This window comes from Parasteatoda tepidariorum, chromosome 4, assembly GCF_043381705.1.
Source record: "Parasteatoda tepidariorum isolate YZ-2023 chromosome 4, CAS_Ptep_4.0, whole genome shotgun sequence".
NCBI lineage: Eukaryota > Metazoa > Arthropoda > Arachnida > Araneae > Theridiidae > Parasteatoda > Parasteatoda tepidariorum.
In genome coordinates this window covers 34021560-34032595 of record NC_092207.1, presented here as the reverse complement: position 1 = coordinate 34032595, position 11036 = coordinate 34021560, and positions in this window count along the sequence as shown.

Genomic DNA, 11036 nt, shown 5'->3' with positions numbered 1-11036 from the left:
TGGCTGTTTTTCTTTCTTTGAATAAAAACAAACAATGTAATTTTAGTATACATTACGGTTACCGCCACAGTGTAGAAATCAGTTATTCTACAAATTATTTAGCTTATGTACAAATTAACGATAGGGTGATCCGTTAAAATTGCCAAAAAGTTCATTTCTTAAATTATCTATGTAATCTGCAATCTACCTAGATGATCTGCACATTATCTACTAGGCACTCATTCAAGTGAAAATAAGAGCTTTGTTGGAACAACATCAACGTTTCTACACGCTTAAATTAATAAAATTTTATTAATTTTTTTTTCTATGTAAAGACCAGTTTATATAGGAAAAAACTAAACTCATAACCTGTTTTTTTTCTGTATATTCTACAAATTATCTAGCTCATGTACAGATTAACTATACAAATTAACTAATATCCGTTAAAATTGCGAAAAAAATTATATCTTTAATTATCTATGTAATCTGCAATCTACCAGGATCAGTGTTTCCCAAACTTATGACTTTCGTGTACCCTTTCTAAATTTTTCGCAACGCTGTGTACCACTAATAAAAAAAATTAACGTATTTCTTACTATAAAAAAATTACAATAAAGTTACAAATCACAACTGGCTGTTGATACCACTAATTATTAACTGTTAACTCTGCAAAAAAATAACCAATAGAAAAGTACGTAATCATCAATTTTCATGGATAGCTTTATTTTTAAATAAAATTTTTTGAAATTTTCGTTTGTATTTCGCTTAATAACGCGAACCCCCGCTAAACTGCTCCCGTACCCTTGGGGGTACGCGTACCACACTTTGGGAAACACTGACCTAGATGATCTGCACATTATCTACTAGGCAATCATTAAAGCGAAGAAGGATCTTTGTTGGAACAACATCAACGTTTCTGCATGCTTAAATCAGCAAAATGTTATATTTTTTTATATGTATATAAAGGTCATGTTTTTATGGTTCAAGATCTTGGGCCAAGATTGATTGAAATTGATAGAAACTCGTTTTTCTTGGGGTTTGGATCGTAAAAATGATCATCCATCTTATTAGTCCAAGCTCATGGAAGATAGTATGTCCTACTTTCCATCCAAGTTATCTTTTCATAACAAATCAGTTTCTGAAGTTTCATAACGTCAGTGAGCAGGCATATGATCATTTATTTTGTTGTTCATTTTCATATATTCTAATCCAAATTTGGGTGGATCAATTTGTGTTATTATGATTTGATTTTATTTTATTTTGTAACTTTGCCTTCGTATAAAAATGATGCAGTGACATTCAAATACTTTCGTAGTGTCAACAAATAATCCAAGTCCTCAGATTTAAGAACTTTGACCGTATAAACTGGTATTAAAAAAATCAAATTACTGCAATCAACAATCAGCACATTATTTGACAGAATCAATTATCAATCACTTATACAAAGAACTATTATACAAAGAATCAAACGTTTTTAAGTATTATTACAATTAAGGAATTAATATAATGCACTTTTTTTCAATGTCAAAAGAATCAAGCTAATAAATATAATAAAAAAATCAGTAAATTAGTTGATATAATTAATTAAATAAACTTTTATTCTTTAGCCATACAATAACCGTTCGTGTGCACATTACCTAGGTAAATAACGGAATACACTTGATTCCGCTCTTAAATGGATTTCCCTATTTAATCTGTGAATTAAATAGGGAAATAGGGCTACGTAATGGGCATATTTACAGCTTACAAATTTTAGCGATAGCATAAGGAATTAGATACTTAAAATGGAAGGGGAAAAAAAGTGTTATATAACAAATGCTTTAATTGTAATGCAAAGAGTCGCGGTGGCTCAGGGCGTTCTCAGAACGATCAGAGCTTTCGCCATCCAATGAGATAAGCCAAGTTCGAATCTCAGCGATGGTTGGTCGATACGAATTCCGCATCCGGCTTGCACCGACCACAGTGCTGAGTGGAATATCCTCAGTGGTAGACGGATCATGGGTTAGAGTCTTCTCGCGTCAGCCTAACCTTGGGGGTTCTCGTGGTCTTCCCCTCCATGTAGCGCAAATGCAGGTTAGCAAAAGCCAACTCATGTTAATATTAATAATTAAATAATTAATTGGTTAAACATTTTATCTTTTATGGGCATTATTTAAATATACTTTATTGATGTATTTTTCTTTACCCTAACTCCACCTACACCACGTCATTCACTCAATCCCACCTTTTTAAAAAGAATTCCTTCCTGGTAATTACGACTCTCATATGCACTCAAATTTTATACTCATATCATAAAAGCATTTTCAATTGCTGATTTTATTTTATTACTGATTATATTATAAATCGGGAACGACGTTGGCCCACCTAATATGGTGCCCCTGAAAAAGAGGCCAACAAAATCGCTCTGTAATTGCCTGAATTAACGGATGTTAACACAGGTGGGCATTGGAGAAAAAAAAAGAAATATAAATCATTTGGTATTCCCTTCCCTTCATCTTCTCAAGGGCCTATTTCTAATGCGAAGTCATCATAACAGATGGCAGCACTAAAAGCTTTTGTAAAAGCACTAAAAGCTTCTTTATTTTTTTAAAGAAAAAATAAAGTCGTTTAATATTATTCGGTTAAATTTTTTTTTATAATTTTTAAATTTTACTCAAACTTTTCACAACCACGTAAAAAATTTCATAAATTTTTCATAAATCCACATATAATTTCATTTTATTTATATTTTGAAATTTGTTCATTACAACAATAATAAAAAAAGAAAAAAATTAAAACTTTACTTTGGGAACAAATTTAAGTGTTTAGAATTTTTCACCCTATCCTTTCTTTAAATTTTTCATAATTTCATACTTTTTTTTGAGAAATGGAAGTTCACAAGAATATTGACTTCTTTTCTTTTGCTTCATATAAATTATTTAAATATTATGCATAATTGTTTAAATAAAAACCATAATTCAATGCTCACGTAATTAAGGATACTTAGCAACAAAAGTAATTTTCTACTTAGTATCTATCCATCAGAGATGTTCTCCCAAGGTTTAAAAGAGATTTTTGCTGGAGACGTAGCACAGTGGGCCAGCATCCCAGGTTTCGTGACCAAAATTAGTATTTCGATAAAATTTGTTTCAAAATTTGGGGGGTTTCATTTAGGGGTTTTTATGTGCAGGCAAATTGAATTCATAGTTAAAATTTAGAAATACACTAAAAATACCCAAAAAAACGAAATGGCGGCTGAAATATGGTGAGCAAAAATTAAAAAAATAATATAGTGCGTTTGAATAATTAAATATAGCAATGAAAATATAATAATTTTCGTAATTTTATATTAAAAATGAAAAGCAAATTATATTTCCGAAGTAATATTACAAAATAACGCGAATTAATTGCAAAATAACGCGAAAACATGAAGAAAAACACATTATTCTTGTTTTTCGGTATATTTAGTTCACCTTTGCAGTACGGGCAAAATGGGGCAGGTTTTTTCGAAAGAAGAAACATCAAACAAGACTACAAAAAAAAGTTTAGCTAATTACCTCTACCTCGTGGAACTTTTTGGAACTAAGTTTCGAAAGTCATTCAAACATTGGAGAATGTCAAATGATAAGATATAAACTATAAGTTTGTCAAGAGTATTAACTAATCCAACAAATTGAAAAATTGTACTATAATTTCAGACTAATGACTCTGATAAAAAATGTAACAGTAAGGTGAAATTCCTATATATATTTCTGAAATAAAAATGTCAAAGTTACATTTAAAAAAAAACATTTTTTAACATATTTTCCATTACGTTGTACTCTCGTCGGTCCAAAAATTAAATTATAATGTTTGGAATGTTTATGAATACTTAATTTGGGCTATATTAAAACTGCCTGCACATATTTTAGTTGAAAATTTAATTTTTGACTTTTGGCCAAAAATCATGGTTTTCTGGCCCACGATGCATCGTTTTGAATATAAAAATAAGTGAAGTCAGAAAAGGATTGTTTTATATGGTATGTTTCGTGTTTAAACAATTCTTAAATATCCAACACGCTTCTAAAAAATGTTAATAGGAAAGTAGGCTTAAAGATTTAAAACATAATCTTTAGCCACTTGTTGATGAAAACAAATCAAATTTTCGAAGCCAATGTAGTCATTTAATAGTTGTCAAAACTTATGTTTATTTTTAGTTAAATCGAGTTGAGTATTCTAAAGATAAGCATTTCTAGGAACAAAAACGTTTTAAAATACATTTTTTCTTAAATTTGTTTTCTTTTTTTAGCAAATTTTACCTGTTTTCTTATAGAAAATTTAAAGCAATAGCAAATGTGCAACCAAGCAATATAGAAAAAGTGGAAAAAGAATAAAATAAATGTTTAAATAGGAAAGCATTTTCAGTTTTATATTTAATATGTTTAAAGAAGAATTTTCAGACGTGAAGCGTTTTATGATTCGAAAACTCGATTAGAACGCTGAAATAGAACATCTAAGTTGATAGATTCTCACATTTTTAACTTATGTAACCTAGAAGAAGTTAAAATCGACAGTATTTTTAAAATGGAAGAAATTAAAACGCTTCCGTAAACCTATGCTCAACATATTTTTTTTTCATCTCTAAAAGCGTGGGTGTTACATTGAGGTAGTATTAATAAAAACACTAAAATATTTATAATTAAATTTAAAAAAAGAAATATCTCCAACTCAAAATTTTAAGTATAACTATTTTATAATTTAATTTTTAATGATTTTATTACTTTTTTCAATAATATAAATAACGATATTTAATTTCTAATAAACATGTCACATTAAATAAAAGTAGTTAGTTTCTTAGAAAATAATTTGATAAAAACATTTTTTTGAAATAATATATTCTATTACCATGAGAACATCGATATGAATTCCATCACCTTTTGTCTTGTCATCGTAAGCGAATGAATCAAGCGTTGACGAAGTGCTCAAGACATCAAGCGTTGACGAAATCTTTATATTACTCAGGCTATAATATGCTTTTAAGCTTATTATACTTTGATAAAATTCAACTACACACACCATAATTTGTCAATGTTTTTGCCTATTTAAGATTTGTCAATTTAGTCAAATTAAATGTGTCAATTGATATCGGGTTATTTATTGTATCGATTACCATAGAGCTGCACAAAATATGAATGACAATCACAAATGATAATATTGTCAAAGAACTCATTTTGAACTATTTTACAGAGTCTTTTTTTTTATTTCGTATTTTCAAATGTATTGTGTGTGATCAGTTGCACACACAGATTATATTTGAAAAAAAGTAACATAAAAAAATTTTTTAATGTGAATTCCTACACAGGTCAAAAAAGAAATTTTTTATTTTAGTTACTTCTTATTAAATAGTTACAATTAATATAAATATATATACATATGACAGAATCACAATATTAAGTAGCAAAATCGAAAACGAATTCCCTTGCAATTTTCCATTTTCCTTTCGATATATGATGATGGACTATTGCTATTACGATGTTACTATTTATTCGCTTTCTATTTTCTTTTTCGTTTCTAATTTATGAAGCAGATGGTGGCAGGGTTCGAAAAAACTCAGAAATTTTGCCGGTCCCCAAGGACGGCTTGTCCAACAATGTACCCGTCCTCCTTTGAAACTAACCCGTAGCTTCTAAATAAATAAAAAATATAATTTTATCTTATTTATTACAAACATTTATATAAATTGCACTATGAATTAGTTGTTACTAGGATTACAAATACTAGGATTACATTATGTAGTAATAAAAGAAATGCTAGGTTACTAATAGTAACCTAGTATTTCTTTTAAGAAATAGTTTCTTTCTTTTATTAAATAATTTAAATGACAAAGGTCAAGTTATCTGGAATGTCAATTTATCCGAGGGTATTGCATTTCTTAAATGAATCAGATATGACGTTTGCCAGTTCGACAATCAAGCCAATGATTTACAGAAGTTTCTGCACAGAAATCTGTAAGGTGTTTTCCATTTAGGTAGATGTACGTAATGTGTCTTTTTTGTAAGTTCATTGCTGAAAAGCCCCTTTCAATCGCTGCAGTACTCCCAGACAGAGAAAACATTAATTTTAATAACAAAAATTTAAAATGTACCACGAACATTAACGGAAAAATGGCCGTCCGCGCGGACGTCGGATTCGAGAAATTCGTTGTCCGCGGGGAATTTTTGACCGCCGAGGACGGGCGGTTTTTCGAGCCCTGGATGGTGGTCTATAATTTCTCATTCTCTCCATCTTTTGCAATGCTTCATTATTGCACGCTTCGCCACTGACGGTATCTATTCCTAAATATATATCCTGCTAAATATTCTACATAAAAGAATTTCTCTCTCCCATATAAAACTAAAAATAATTGATTGAATTTAATTAATGAATTAATAATAGAAAAAAAACTGTATAAACGTCAAGTGTCATTCACTACAAGTTTAAAAAAAGTGTATTTGAACTTGAGTGAAGGAATAAAAAATATTTCATTAGGGTTTGAACATTTGAAATATAAATATACATGTGAACTAATAGTAGGAATTGAATGAATTAAATAATTTAATATTTTGTAAAATAAATTAACCATTGTTTTAGAGGTGAGGTGAATGCCGATTTTAAATTCGGAAGTAGTTGCTGCTTTTTTTTTTCTATCTAAAAGATGTTTCTAAGAATTAAACGGTTTTTTTCTCAGCTCGCACGATCACACAGGAAGTGCTTTTTCCCATGAGAAAATCATGCGAGATGTTTTGCAGTTTAAACTTGCTTTTTGGAATTAATAAATAATTTAAAAAACATTTCCAGAAAGGAAGGTAAAAAATATATTTAAAAAGAACGTAATCATCAAATGCCGTGATACAAACTATACATTTATCATAAATGTGTGTAGTTCGCTGTACTCCCATAGATTCAAGTTAGTTGCTTGAATATTTCAAACGATTTGTATATAAAATGCCTTGTTATCAGTAGACTACCTTTATTTTGCATATCACCATGCCTTCTATTTCCATAAGAAATATATCCTTATAGTAAATTTATCATAAAATTAAAAGTTTGTATTATTTTGATGTTGATTCGAATTTTTTTAATACCAAATTAAGATAATGTTATTTGACAGAAGTTAAATTTAGCAAAAACATATCTGTCAAAAGAAGTTTTTTGTTTCTTTAGTTTATGTGGTGTTTTTTTTTTAATTCCACTAAAATTGAAAAACTTAAATGAAAAATGAATTTTTTTAAAAAGCAGAGCAACAGGAAATATTTCAGATGCTTTGTTTCATTATTCATTGAGACTTATGGGTGAAAGTATGGTGTTTATAGTTGATATTAAGACAAACACAGTTTGAATCTGTAAACAAAAATATTAAACGAATTATTAATATTATTATATTTATTTATTTATTTATTTTATTATTATATCTTTTTTGTATTTGCGAGTACTTTTGAATATGTTTATGCAACTTCACGGTATGCCATCATATATTGCTAAAATTTTATTTTAACGTAATTCATGAATAAAGATTGTTTACTATATCTTTGAAGTTCGATAAAAATTATTAATTTATCATAAATCACTGTGGATATTGTCAGAGGAAACAATGAAAATCATTTTGCAATCAAATTTCATTTTCTAATAGTCATTGCATCTTGAATTCTATGAAATTTCAATTATTTACGATTCCTTTTGAAACTCTTACACAACTATTCTGAACATTTGAATTGTAATATAAGATCAATTCTCATAAGTTACTACTTTCTAGGAAAATAAATTACTCGGGAAAGTTTGTGAATTTGTTTTTATTGTTATTTACCTACTATAGAGAAATATAATATATATATAACTGTTCATACCGACAAAATAAAATTATTTCTTTTTCGCGATAGCAACAAAGAACTGAATTACCAAGGGCGGTCATAAGAATAGGCATTTAAACGTGCATGTTCGCAAATTTCTGTAACAAAATTCTATTCTCGCGTAGACAACAAAAAGTTGAATCAAACTGAGGTATAAGTGGGGAAGAAATGAAAGGTTTCAACTGCGAATTGTTCATATCAACAAACAAATCGGTCTATATTTTTTTCAATGTGATACTCTCAACTCGAGAAGAAGACCACTGCAACACAACCACCTGAACCATGACTTCAACGGATGGTTGTTTATAAACAAGATGGTATGTTAATATTCTGGATATTGCTGGCTGAGGTCGAGTAGAATGTGTCACTTAAGAGAATTCATATTTGACGGATTAGGCTTACTCGAAATGGTATGGAAAAAACAGTTGCTAACATTCACAAATGCCACGATCAACATCCAATCAGGATCCATACCCACGATGACGTCGTGGGTATGGATCCTGATGTGGGATAATGCAGGTGAAATAATAATTTAGAGCTATATTTTAGATTTTAAAAAGAATGTTGGACAAAATAAATATTGAAAAACAATTTATTTTAGAACGCAAATTTAGCAAATAAAATTTTTAAAAAATTCCATGCTACATAAAAAGACAGTTTACTGCTGTAAAAAATAAAAAAATAAATTGTATTCTGAATTTTAAAAAAATTCTGAAATTAATGCTACACTGATAGAAAGTTTGGGGATTGTTGAGCCATAATATCGCTAAAATTTGCTGCAACCATAATATCAGGCTAAGTTGAACCATATTATAGAACCACTTAAACTTGATTACATCATATTATGGTTCAACTTAAATAAAAAATATAGTTCACTTTGTTCATCGTATGAGAGTTAATCAAATTTGCTCCGCATCATGGTAGCAAACATAATGCGGTGCCATGGAGGGCCCCGTAACTTGATTTCAGTCTTGCAGATAAAAATTTGTTCTGCTGATAAATTTTCGAACTTTTCCATCACGTTGCAGATCAATACAGAAGTTTCTACTTTTGGGGTATCAGGTACCGATATTACAGTACAAAATTTAACACATTTTTCTAAGAGAGAAATTCGAAATATTATTTACTCTCTCGTTACCAGTTCGTGGAAATATTAACTCTAAAATGTCAGAATATCTAGATTAGAACTTTCCAAAACAGTGTAACATGTGTGCAATTAATGAGATCATGAACGAGAAAGAAATGATGGATATAATGAGAAAAAACAAGTGATAAATGAAATAATTAATTGTCACAGAAAACACATTCCTTTAAGGAATTTTTTATGGTTTATGTGGAATATTAATAATGACTAAAAAATTAAACCTCTTAAAGCTAACGAAAATATATTTTTCTTCATTATCACAATTCATTAAAATTAGTTTTTAAATTTTTTGAAACTTACAAATTACTGCTGTTGAATTACCTATTACGGAAAGAGTTTCCTTGTGCGCTTTGTTCCATTAAAAAATAATATTAAAAAAGTGCAAAATAGAATTTTATTTTTTCCTTATTTGAGTAAATGATTTCCCAAAAGGTAAATATTCGGAATCTATCGTTTACTAATTTTGAACCACGGAGAAATAATTCTTAAAGACGTTCCTGAATATTTGCGAGAATTTATGATATGTAAAACCAACTATATAAGTATATAAAATTAATCGGCAAATTTTTCTTCTATAACATAAGGAAAATGTTATTGAGCAGTAAAGCTTATTACCGCAACGGGGCGCTGCATACGCTGTGTAGGGAAGTGTTCCCATTTGCATCATTTCGAAAAAAAATCATGCTCACTTTTTTATAAAGAATTTAATAAATAAATTATGCGTGTTTTCAATCATACTTTGCGTCAGATTAACTTGGAAAAGTTATAAAAGCTAGAGCCTATAATGTTGTTCCAATAAACTATTCTTTGATTTCTAGCGGCTCTGCTAAAAACCATTTATTACCAAAAGAGATTATAGATAAATATTTAAACCGTTGAGCCTATTTTAATAATAATGAAAATTTTATCAAGTTGTTTTATTCGAAAATATTCTGTTTCATTGATTTTTTTAACAATATTGCATTTTATATAAAATAATGCGTCTGATTCAATAATGTTCAATGATAAAAGTTTCGAAACTATTTAATTTTAGCAGCCTAATAGACAAAATCTGAATAAAAGGAATGAAAACTTTACAAAAATAACTTCCTTGCGTTTAGTTTCTTTTACATGAAAACGTTTAACTGTTGTTAGCTCTTTTCCCTCTATAGTCAAGTATTATATCATATTTGTATTTTAAATTATGTTTGTGTTCTTAATTTTAAATTAAATAATGATCTTATATTAAAAAGCTATATAATAATTATTATTTTTAAAACTTAGGACTCATTTTGTTAAAGGTTGAGGAAAAGGCTTCAAGGGAGGGAAAGCCTGATTGATAGGACATTAGGCTCGTGTTCGTGAGAACGTGAGTTCGAAACGCGCCGACCGTAGAATCCCCGTGTATTAAGTGGCAACTGGTGCACTCTAAATCTGTCGGCTTCACAAAGTCCACCAAGTTACTATGACAAATCAAAACCTCTGGGGGTACTGAATAGGAGATTGATCTTTCTCTGGTTAAGATAAAAATAACGATCTGTGGATGAATGAGTCCACCTTGTGTAACGGGCTGTGACGTGTGTGTGCCTGAAGTTATATTATTGACTATAGATGGCGCCACTCAAAAACAAGAAGCGCACAATCTGCCTTAAAAATTCGTTGGATTTCTCGAACAGATTTTTTTTAAATATTTTTTATAACCGTCGTTGAGCAGCCGTTCCAATTTTTTGGGTTTACGACTACTAATGTTCAACTCCGTAACCTTGTAATTTTGAACTCAATCCAGAAAACAAGGGAACTCCTGGTTTGAGTATTGGGAAAAATTTTGCCTTCGTGGAGGACTTTTTTGAGGGAACTAACCGGCATCTGCGTTACATGGAGAGGAAGACCATGAGAACCTCCCACGGCTAACCTGACGGCAAGGGGACTCTAACCCATAATCCGTTTTACCACTGAGGATATTTCCCTACAGCACTGTGGTCGGTGCAAGCACGATGAGGAATTCGTATCGATTGGGATTCGAACCCGGTTCGCCTCATTGGAAGGCGAACGCTCTATCCCCTGAGTCATCACTGTAATTAAATAAATAT